General features: G+C 39.1%; 1 pseudogene; it reads left to right on the top strand.

The window, feature by feature from the left end:
- Positions 1-256: 256 nt before the first annotated feature.
- Positions 257-11,748, top strand: LOC115301132 (annotated as a pseudogene).
- The last annotated feature ends 379 nt before the right edge of the window (positions 11,749-12,127 follow it).

Raw genomic sequence — 12,127 nt, 5'->3', positions numbered from 1 at the left:
TGCTCTTCATTATGTTAAAAGAATTAAAAAGCAAAAAGCACAGTGTAGTACACTGAGGTAGCTACAGTTTCTGTTTTCTAGTGCATTCTTTTGGTGATAGATAGCTTGAAAAAATGGCTGCATTTCTTTATGTCTCCCTACAATGTGACGTTGTATCCCTTCAACAAGATGTGGTTCCCCTTCCCAGTGAAGGTGGGCTGCTTTCAGATTTGCTCTGGTCAGAAGAATATGGCAAAAATGACAGTGTGTGACTTCCATGTCTAGACCTCAAGAGGCCCTGCTTGCTTCAGCTTGCTCTCTTGAAAGCCTTTTACCACCATGTGAGCAGGCCAAGGTGAGTGGACTAGGGAATGAGACACCATGTGATTGAAAGACCAGGTGTCCTAGGGGAAGCCATCTCGACCAGCCCATAGCCAACAAGCCCCAAAGCTGAAAGAGCAGTCAGTCACAACCAGCAGAGGTGCCTATCTGTGCACGAGCTGACTGTAGACACATAAGTGACCTGGCTAAGACCAAAACCGTTGCCTGCTGGCCTGTAACCTCATAAGTAGTAAGACGTGCTTAATGTTTCATGTTGCTGAGGTTTGGTGGTGGTTTGTCATGCAGCATGTGCTGGTTTGGGATCCTCTGCAATCAGTCACTGAAATAGAATGAGAGGTGCAAAAACTTTTTTAGAGAGGCACACCTGTGAAGAGAACGGGGAGACAGAAATAATGAACAAGGGGAACTCTTACATCACTACACAGACTTGACAAAGCCTCTGCTAGTCCAGGCATGTAAATGGCTAGGCCCTTGCTCAGTTACTAGCTAAGGTGCTTGGGAGCTACCCTGAAGAAGCTACCAACCAGAGGCTGTCAGCTTACCATATCTTCATACGTGGGTAGCAAGAGCTTTCCTGAAGGGAGCAGCACCTCTCTGAGTCTGCCATTGTTCAATCCTTGTCCATGCAAATCTACTTCTCCATACATATGCAGGGAGGAGCCCAGGTTAACCACCATCACTGCACTACCTGTTCTAGCCTCTCTTTTCCACTATCCATTCTAGATTCCTCTTTCCCTAGCTACCATCTCCGCTGGTCTTGGTGGCTTACCAAACTTTCATGATCAGGTTGTCTTAGCCCCTAGGAATCATATCTTTCTCAGCCTGGGGTTGTTTCACTTGTCTGTTCACAATTACAGTTGACCAAAAGAGAACTAAGAACCAAGAAGATGACCAAGTGGGTCATCTGATTTCTGAACATAATGTCTCTCTGTTCCCATTAAATAAATTTAACCTTACCTCCCGCTGTTGATCAGAGTTAGTTATCCCTGACACAGTGGTCACTATTCTCACCTGTTGGTCCCTGGCCACAAAGGGCTCAAAGTGCCCAGATAACAGCCATAGTTTATAATTCAATTGGACCCTTGCTGTGTCCTCTGATGAAAGCATGCCTCTAATGACAACCAGGACCTCTAACCCTGTAAAGCCCAAGAAGCATAACTCAGTAGATCATTGGGAGTGATGGTAAGCAAGGCCGCTTCTGTTTCCACCCCCTCATTTCCAGATCCACATATTCTTCTGATTGGAGACATAGCACCACAAAAAGAAAGATCTCTTATACAATGTGTGTACTGCATTCTTGAGAGTTAATCCCCCTCTATAAAGGGAATAGCCTCCAACTTTGCACTTCAGCTATGGCTTCCTTCACGAGAATACATGTACATATACCTGTATACACACAACACACGTGTGCATATGAAACTAGGAGTAAGAAGTATAATATATAATAGATTTTTGAAAATAAGTACTATTGCATCCACCAAAAACAAATCCATAAAGCATGTGGGCATGAAATCCAAATCTCTGAGAGTCATATTCAAGGAACAAGCGATTATTATTAGTCCCTCTCTTCAAATAAAAAGAAGCCTATATTGCAAAATCAAGACCAGGGCTCTCAGGAGCTGTAGCTTCAGGTTCAAAACATAATAAAATACATGAAAGTGTCAAAAACGAGAGTTCATTTCCTGACAGAAGGATATTTTTATTCCAAATCTTGACACATCTGAAAAAGAGAAATGTTAGTGGTTTATACACAATGACCCAGACCTTCTAATATTCTTCGGCCAAGTCGAATTGTAACCATTTTCCTCCACCATTTCATTCTCTTTATTACTGCCTACAATCTTTTAAAATGTTTTTATTTATTTTTGAGAGAAAGAGAGACAGCGTGAGCAGGAAAGGGTCAGAGAGAGAGGGAGACACAGAATCCAAAGACAGGCTCCAGGCTCTGAGCTAGCTGTCAGCACAGAGCCCAACGCAAGGCTTGAACCCACGAACCGTGAGATCATAACCTGAGCTGAAGCCGAACACTCAACCAACTGAGCCAGCCAGGGGCCCCTATTACTGCCTACATTTTAACTTCTCAAAAATTTCTTTTTTCCCCCTTCTTCCTTCTTTCTTTCAGTGTGTCCACATCTCTTTCACTTTATTTTTCGTTGGCAATCTCTATGGTTTTTTAAACTGCTGTGTACCTAAGTTTCCTCATCAGTAAAATAGGGACAATAATAATGACTATGTTAGAAGAGAATTGTGAGGATTAAAATGAGTTAATATATTAGTTTGTTTGGGTTGCCATAATAAACTATCATAAACTGAGTGGCTTAGACAGCAGAAATTTGTTGTCTCACTGTTCTGGAGTCTGGAAGTCCAAGATGCATGTGTTGGGAGGGCAAAACCCTGACATTTCTAGGGAATGATCTGTTCCAGGCTTCTCCTCTTGCTTCAGATAGATCCTTGGCTTGTGGCTGTGTAACTCCAGTCTTTACACGGTGGTCTCCCTGTGTACATATCCTGTGTCCAAATTTCCCTTTTTTATAAGGACGCTAGGCTTATTGGATTAGAGCTCATTCTACACCAGTATGACCTCATCTTAAATAATTATATCTGCAGCTACTGTGTGTGTCCAAATAAGGTCACGTTCTGAGGTAATGGGACATTAACACAGGAATTAGTGACACAATCAACTCACACCACATATGTAAAGAACTTATCACAATTCCTGGCACATAAAAGGCACTATGTAAATATTTGTTATTTATTGAGTGCATACTATGTGTGGAGCACAGTGCTAGGTACTGAGGATGTGACAGTAAAGCAGACACTGGTCTTTTCCTCAAGGAGCTCATGGTTCAGTAAGATCTATGACAGAGATGACATAGGATGACTATCATCCAGTTTCCTTATCTATGACTGGGGGCTAGGGAGTGATAGAGGAGGTTCCTGGGACATAGAACTTCCAGTACAAACTCAGGAAAGACCAGGGCAAATCAGGCCAAGTCATTTACCTTGGAGTTGAGCAAGATGGGAGGATATATGATCTAGGAGGGGACAGAGGAGAAGCACAATATCCCCCAATATCTGTTATCTCCTTAGCATTTGGGTCATTAAGAATAAAGACTACATTCTCCAGTGTTCCATGACACTAGCGATGGATATGTGACTAAATTCTGGCCAATGGGTAACATGTGCCAATTCAGAGAAATGTTTTAAAGAGAAGAGGCATACCCTTTTTCACCTGTTTATTCTGTGGGTTAGAATGTGAGTATAATGGCTGAAACTGGAGCAGCCATTTTTTTAACCACAAGGTGAAAGCCAGATATTAACAAACTAGGAGCCGAACCTTTGGTGATTGTGGAGAAGGCATACCTATTAGACCTCATACATCTAGACTTCATTTATGTGAGAAATAAACTTCTACTTTTCGAAAAAAAATTTTTATTTTTGAGAGAGAGAGCTTATGAACAAGGGAGCGGCAGAGGTAGAGGGAGTCAGAGGATCTGAAGCAGGCTCCACACTGACAGCAGAGAGCCCAATGTGAGGCTCGAACTCATGAGCCCTGAGATCATGAGCTGAAGTTGGATGCTGAAACAACTGAGCCGCCCAGGTTCCCCAGCTTCTACTTTTTAATGTTAAAATTATTTTGGATTTTCTGGCACACAGTTAATATAATTCAATACATTACAGATATTAACTTCTGTCTTAAACAGTCATGAGAGGAGGTATGAGGGAAAGTAAGTGTTCTGCATAAAAGAAGGTCATTTCATATATGATAAAGGGTTAGTATACAAAAATCTAAAAAGAATTTAGCAAACTCAACACCCAAAAAACAAATAATCCAGTTAAGAAATGGGCAGAAGACATAAATAGACATTTTTCTAGATGGCTAATAGATACATGAAAAGATGCTCAACATTGCTCATCATCAGGGAAATACAAATCAAAACTACAATGAAATATCATGTGCCTTGCCTAAAATAATCTATTCGTTTTCTCCTTCTGCATGTAAAAGCCTCCCATTTTATAAAGGGAGCTCCTTGGAGCTTCTTTCTGTTTGCCAGATGGAATGTTGCCCAATTCATGAATCAATGAATTACTGAAATAGGTCAGTCAAATCTTTAAATTCACACAGTTGAATTTCTTGAAATAGATTTGGTGGCAGAGATGGAATCCAAAGGGAGTTTCTGGTAGCATTCAGAGACAATGAGAAACACAGGAATGGTACTGCAAGTCCTATTGAGTTCTGTCTTTCTCACCATTTCTGAGGGCCATGAGTAAGTTCCTCTCAGTTCTGAGCTCTATTGTCTTTGCATCAAGCTCCTGATCTAATTGGCTTTCTGGTCGGTTCCACAATGGAAGCTGCTAGTAGTTCAGGGTGCAATTATCATGTATTGATGGAAACCCTCAGCCCTTGATTCTATCCCAAGATCCAGGTGGGAATTGCTGGTAGGAGTTCATGGTTACCCATTTATGTGGAGGCCCCCATTCACAGCTCCCCTTTGTTGAGGTGTGCTCATTCAATGCTTCCTCTGTTCCAAATTCCAAGGTGGAAATTGGTGGTGCAGATGGGGCTTTCTTCCAGCAGGAACTCATTCACATCTCTTGGTTACTGCCAACGTATTAAGGTGTACATGTTTGTCTTGTTTTGTGTAGATAAAGGTTATTGTTAGTGGGAATCTTGGAAGCAGCCACAATATTGGCAGGCACAGATCAAGCATTTAAATGCCGTGAGATACTTGCCACTTAACTGGAAGACTCCTGTGTTAGGGTAAGTTGGTCACGGAATGGGGTAAATTGATAGTGGGTCATCCACCAACCTCAAGAAAATTTCCATGCAATGAGGTACACTGTAGAACATCACACAATTACCAGCCCAGTGTCATATCATTATCAGGTGTTATATCCAAAAGACCCAAAGGCTTAGATAGATAGATAGATCCTTAAACTCCAGTATGCCACCTTCCAGCTTATTTTGTCTAAGAACTGTATAGCCCCAACAGCTATAAATATCTACAAAAATGGCAAAATCTTAGTAAAAACAGAATTGCAATGCCCATTATGGGGGATGTTCAAATTAGACAAGATCATTCATTTAAGAAATGCAATTGAGAGTGCCTGGGTGGCTCAGTTGGTTAATCTCATGGTTCATGAGATTGAGCCCCATATCAAGCTCTGCACTGAAGTGTGGAGCCTGCTTGGGATTTTCTCTTTCTTTCTGTCTTTCTGCCCCTTCCTGACTCTTGCCCGTGCATGCACACACTCTCTCTGTGTCTCTGAAAATGAACATTAAAAAAAAAAGGAAGTGCAATTCAAAGCAAGTGTTCCCAAATTAAACAAACAGAATGGGATACCAATTTTAATCAGTATACAGAAGCTTCTAAAGGGCTTCAGGATTCCAAGATAGCTTCATTAAAAGATTTGCTACAAAAGGCTAATGGAAAATTAAAGACACAAGAGGTACCTAAAGCAAGATAGTAAGACTGATGTGATTCCTATTGCATCCCTTTATCCTTCTTTACCTGACTACTCATGCTTTATTAACCTTTGTCTGAATTAACTTTACATTCTGAAGAGACTATTAAGCAGCTGCCTTTAATAGTAAAACTATTCAAGATTATAGGAGACTCTCCTCAGATAGCTTTTACTCCTTGGTCAAATACCAAACTAAGGGCCATACTTTAAGAAGTTCCTAGCCCAGGGAGAATCTCCAAATGTTTTCTGAAAAATTTAGAGTCACTCTTAGGGCCGATGACCCTGGGCTTCCTAGTCTTTATCAGCTTCTGCATGTGCTAGGAGGACCTGGGGAAACCAAAAATGGATGTGGGAAGCAGGATGGTGTAAACCCAAGGATGATATCTGAGATTCTTGACCTTCAACATGGTCTCCTAACGGACCAAAAAAGCTCGCAAAATAGCAACGGATCTTTAAAAGGCATTCCTAGAGTCTTCCCTGCCCACGTTGATCGGTCTATTATTTAAACATGCAAACAAAGGAAGATGAATGCGCGGCAGACTTTATAGCCCATCTGGAAGCTCTCCTCCTGCAGCATTCCAGGTTCCAGGCAATAAACGAGATCACGCAATCTGCTCGAGCTGCTCTGTTTGTAAATGGATTACTTCCTGAAATTAGTGGATTGATAAAAAAGCAGAAAATAGGATGGGAGGCTACCAGTTTGAGTGAACTCATGACACAGCTGAGCACTTTGAAAGGACTTTGGAATGAGACTGCAGGCAAAAGTCCACTAAGCTTACAGATAGAACAGGCCCAAGATCAGCCACCTAATATCACTTGAGACCCCTCATTGCACATATCTAAGGGTCCACCATCAAAATGATGGCCTACAGGTCAGTACTTCATTTGCAATCAACTAGGACACTGGGGAAAAAGTCTCCAAGAATCTTACACAAATACTTCAACATCAACCTGATTGAAGTAGCTCTGTAGTCAGAAGCTGATAATTAGAAACTGATTTAAGTTGCAACCCAAATCTTTGAGGCATGAAAAGCACCTGTTCTTACAAATCTTTACAAAACTGAAAAGAAAAAAGTTGTTTCAAGTTCTTTTATAACTAAATAGTGAATTTTGTGCTGATTCAAGGCAGTAATTCTAAAATGAAAGCTGTAAAGCTGTAGGTCTCTGTCTCTCTCTCTACACATATATACGTGTGTGTGTGTGTGTGTGTATATATATATATACATATATATATATATACACATACACCTGTGGATGTATGGTAATTTTCTATCTCTGGATGGTATTACCAAAAATAATTTGTATCTTTAATTGGCTTAAAGATAATTAAATGCTTGTATATATTAATTTTCAGAAATCTAATAGAAACTAACTCAAATGAATTTCAAGTTCATGTGATCTGGGAAAATATTTGATATTTAAGCTAACTTAAAGTTTATTGATTTAATTAAAATAGACATGTCTTAAGAATTATTAACATTAAAAATAATACATACAACTTTTATTCTATCTAGGCTTACTAAAGGTCAAATGAGTTCAGATTATCTCATATAAAATTTGTCCATAAGAAAAATAGCTTCGGGGTGCTTGGGTGGCTCAGTCAGTTAAGTATCCAACCTTGGCTCAGGTCTGATCTCACAGTTCGTGGGTTCAAGCCCCACGTCAGTCTCTGTGCTGACAGCTCAGAGCCTGGAGCCTGTCTTTGGCTTCTGTGTCTCCCTCTCTGACCCTCCCCTGCTCATGCTGTCTCTCTCTCTCTCAAAAATAAATAAAACAGTCTTCAGTCATACTACCCTAAACGTGCCCGATCTCGTCTGATCTCAGAAGCTAAGCAGGGTCGGGCCTAGTTAGTACTTGGATGGGAAAAATAAATAAAACATTTAAAAAAAAATCTAAAAATAAAGAAAATTAGCTTGGGATGATAAAGGATTTTGTCTAATGTCTCATAAACTTTTTTGTAGGATAAAGAGTTTTTAGGTGAACTTTTAAAATAGTTTTCCCACATAATGAACTATATGCTAACTAACTTGGATGTAAGTTAATAAAAAATAAATTAAATAGAAAATATTAAAATTAAAATTAAAAAAAATAATTTTCCTAAGTCTTTTTGGTAACTTGAAAACTTAAGTTTTGCTAAGTTAAGTCAAATGATGAGTTAAGTTAAATTTATTGAATATCTAGTTCATTGTTTTTATTTATTTCCACATTAGATAAAATGCTAAAAAATATTAATTCGTAAACATACATTTATCTATGTTTGGCTTCCTTTTACAGAAGAACTGAAGCTATTTTAGTCTATTAATAAACATGTTTTGTGCTCCACCAGAAAATGTACTATGAGAAACCATATGTTCCTAGAAATTATAAATAAGATTAAAGCCAAAAATAAATAAATAAATAAATAAATAAACAACAAACAAACAAACAAATAATTTGCAAAGCCACAGAATGTTAACATGAAAGAAAACTCACAATTATTTATTTCTTTATTTTCTTAATTAGAAATTAAGGTTTTTAAGGATTAATAATAATTCTAATATAAGTAACTAAAACCACTAGAAATAAGGGAAATATCTCTGTATGCGAGGAAAGTAGGATGTGTGTTTCAAGAAAAGAAAGCATGAGGAATGGAAATACAGTTTTGTTGAGGGAAAAGAAAATAATTATGTCCTAAAGAAAGGCTGGTTATTTCAGAATGGGAAAGAAGAAAACATAAGACAAAACTATAGAAAATTCATGGAAAAAAAGAATTTTGAGAAAAGAATTTTATGTGAGGCCAAGCTGGAAAAGATTGCATAGTTTGTTACAAGGACTTCAAAAATAAGGTAAAATAGCAATAGTGTACTTCTATAAAACTAAATCTTCATATTCTTTCATCCGCCAAAAGGACAAGTTTTCCTAGATTATTTGTCTGCTCTTAATAAGAAACTGCACAGCTATTTGACCTTCTGTATTTGCTAATCAAGTTCTAATTGTCAAAATGGTTAAATAGGTAATAACTATTGTTTATCAGTGACCTATGATCATATTTTAACTTTTTGATATTGTTGACAAACTTCCCAACTTTGAGTTCTAAATGAAGTCTTTTTTACTTCAAACTAACTTTGGGATTTTTTTAGAGGATACCTGAAACATCTAAAAAGACTTGCTCTCTCCCCTTATAAAAAGGAAGATGTTAAACTATTTAGACATATTTGACATATTAACTTATATGGGAAGCATTGTCAAATAAGAAGTAATACTAAGCATTCTTTTTGTTATATTTATATAGGTCTATGATACTGTCCTGTATACGGATTGTTTGTGTGACTTGTCATGCATTTCTGCCTAGAGTTGCCCATACAAAATCTTGGGGGCTGTAGTTGGCTTGTAGTCTTATCTGGGCTGGGGATCAGAACTGGCCCTTCGATTCCTGATGCCAAGAGGAATTAACATGCCTCACCGACTGTAGCCAGAACAGGGTGGCCCCCGGAATGGATCAGGGAAGGAAGAGGAATAAGCAGATACACAGGCTCCTAAGATAAAAGAAAAAAAGCTTTCTTGGGACTGCACTTAGACAGACTTAATGACTAACCATAAATCACACATGGGTAGTATATATATTGCCCTTGAGGGAATAGCTAGGAAGTCTCACCTGAGGGGGGGGACACTCCACAAGGACCCTCATTCGGGACTCAAACAGGGCTGTTCACTGTGGGGTGTCCCCAGCCACAAGGTTGCATGTTCTAAGAACTCAATTTGATATATTAAGCCTTCTTTGTTCTTCTCTATACTTCTCTCCCTCTGTATGTTTACTATAATTATTTAATTCCTTATGTTCTCTTTCCCTTATAATTAATAAGGTCTTTCACCATGAAACCAAAAGTACGGCTACTGTGAATTACCATTATTTAAAACAGGTATAAATGTTCTAAAATTGAGTAAAACTCCTGGAAATCTGATTATGTCCTAGCAATATGTTATTGTTATAATTCCAGTTATTATTATAAAATATTACGTGTTACAAAAATAACCAATTTCCTTGTCAACTCCATTATAATAAACTCTCATCAGATCTTTAATAATGGGTATTTTTAAGTCTTTTGTCTTTTACAGAGAATTATTGTTTTACTCTGATGCTTTGCAAAAGTAGAAGTACTTTGTCTTCAAGAAGATTCATGGAAAGGATTCTGGCAAACACAGGTTTCTGAAAACTTTACAATCATAAAACTGAACTGAATAGGAATTTCCAGAACTAAGGTAACAAAACAAAACAATACACTGGATTCAAACAGAACAAGAATAAATAATGTGGAAACTGAGGAGTATGACTATAGTTTTTATGGCTTCTTGTTTGAAAGAGTTCTGGTTCTCTAATGTTTTATTTTTATAGATTTGAGGAAACTTTAGGTTACTTTTGACTTACAGCAATTTGGTAAAATGTACTATTGTAAACAAAGATAAAACATTTATTTTTTTCTTTATACCTGATTCTTCCTGAATTCAGAAGCTCTTCGGTATTATTTTTGTGGCAAAATTGTTATTTATTTACATAAATTCAATAAGAATCTATTGTCCTTATAAAGGAACACAATTGGAAATATTAGCTATATTACCTAAGCTTTAATTGGAATGTCATATTTGAGATAGATGTGGATAGATTCAGATGTGACCAGATAGATTTAAGGGACTAAAGTTGACTTTACAGAGCCAATAAAGCCTCTTGGAAAAACAGACTTAGTGTCCAACTTACAGAGTTCCAACAAAGCAGACTTAAAGAAGTGTTCATAGAGGCGCCCTGGTGACTCTGTTAAGCGTCCGGCTTCGGCTCACGTCGTGATCTCACGGTTCTCCTGGGTTTGAGTCCCGCATCGGGCTCTGTGCTGACAGCTAGCTTGGAGCCTGGAGCCTGCTTCCGATCCTGTATCTCCCTCTGTCTCTGACCCTCCCCTGCTCCCGCTGTCTCTCTCTGTCTCTCAAAAATAAATAAAAATTTAAAAAAAAAAAGTGTTCATAGGGGCACCTGGGTGGCTCAGTCGGTTAAGCCTCTAACTTTTTGTTTCAGCTCAGGTCATCATCTCACAGTTCAAGGGTTCAAGTCCAGCGTAGAGTTCTGCTTTGGCAGTGTGGAGCCTGCTTGGATTTCTCTCTTTCCCTCTCTCTCTCTCTCTCTCTCTCTCTCTCTCTGCCCCTCCCCACTATCTCTCTGTCTTTCTCTGTCTCTCTGTCTCTCTCTCTGTCTCTCTCTCTCTCTCTCTCACACACACACACACACACACACACACACACACACACACTAAATAAACTTTAAAAATAATTTTAAAAAGGAAGTGCTTCTGTGAGGCCGTGGTGCTGGGAGCTCGGCAGATATGGTGGGGCCGATACTTGCAGTCTGGCGGCGGCACAGCTCTGAATACACTCTGTGCCTTAGCCTCCGAGGTAGCAGCAGCAGTAGGGCCACCCCCCCCCCCAACCCGCCACCCCACCCGCCATCACCCCTGCGCTGGTGCAGCCACCCTCACTCCCTCTGTTCCTCCCTTCACTTGCACCACGGCTGATTAGCTGATAGAAGAACAGATTGCTGAGCTCAAGGAAGCTTTTCCCCTATTTGACAAAGATGGTGGTGGCACCATCACAACAAAGGAACTTGGAACTGTCATGAGGTCACTGGGTCAGAACCCAAAAGAAACCGAATTGCAGGATATGATCGACAAGGTAGATGCTGAAGATCATGGCACCATTGACTTCCCAGAGTTTTTGACTATGACAGCTAGAAAAATGAAAGGTATAGATAGTAAAGAAGAAATTCAGAAGGCATTCTGAGTCTTTGACAAGGAAGGCAATGGTCACATCAGTGCAGCAGAACTATGTCATGTGATGACAAACTTAGGAGAAAAACTAACAGATGGAGAAGTAGATGAAATGATCAGAGAAGCAGATATTGATGGAGATGGACAAGTCAGCTATGAAGAATTTGTGTAGGAGGTGCCTGGATGGCTCAGTTGGTTGAGTGATGGACTTCAGCTCAGGTCATGATCTCACAGTTGATGGGTTCAAGCCCTGTATTGGGCTTTGCACTAAAAGTCAGGAGCCTGTTTGGGAGTCTCTGTCTCACTCTCTCTCCCTCTCTCTCTCTCTTCCCTTTTCTGCTCACACACACACTCTCTTTCAAAAATAAATATTAAAAAAATTGTGCAGATGATGACTGCAAAATGAAGATTTACTTTCAACCCCCACCCCCACCAGAGGAATCAAATTGAATCCTTTATTTACCTCTTGCCAAAAACAAAACAAAACAAAAACAAAAACAAAGAAAGAAAGAAAGAGAAAAAGAAAAGTTCATTTACTCATCCTGTTTCTA

This window comes from Suricata suricatta, chromosome 1 (assembly GCF_006229205.1).
Source record: "Suricata suricatta isolate VVHF042 chromosome 1, meerkat_22Aug2017_6uvM2_HiC, whole genome shotgun sequence".
NCBI classification, from domain to species: Eukaryota; Metazoa; Chordata; class Mammalia; order Carnivora; family Herpestidae; genus Suricata; species Suricata suricatta.
This window is presented reverse-complemented; position numbering and strand designations above follow the sequence as displayed.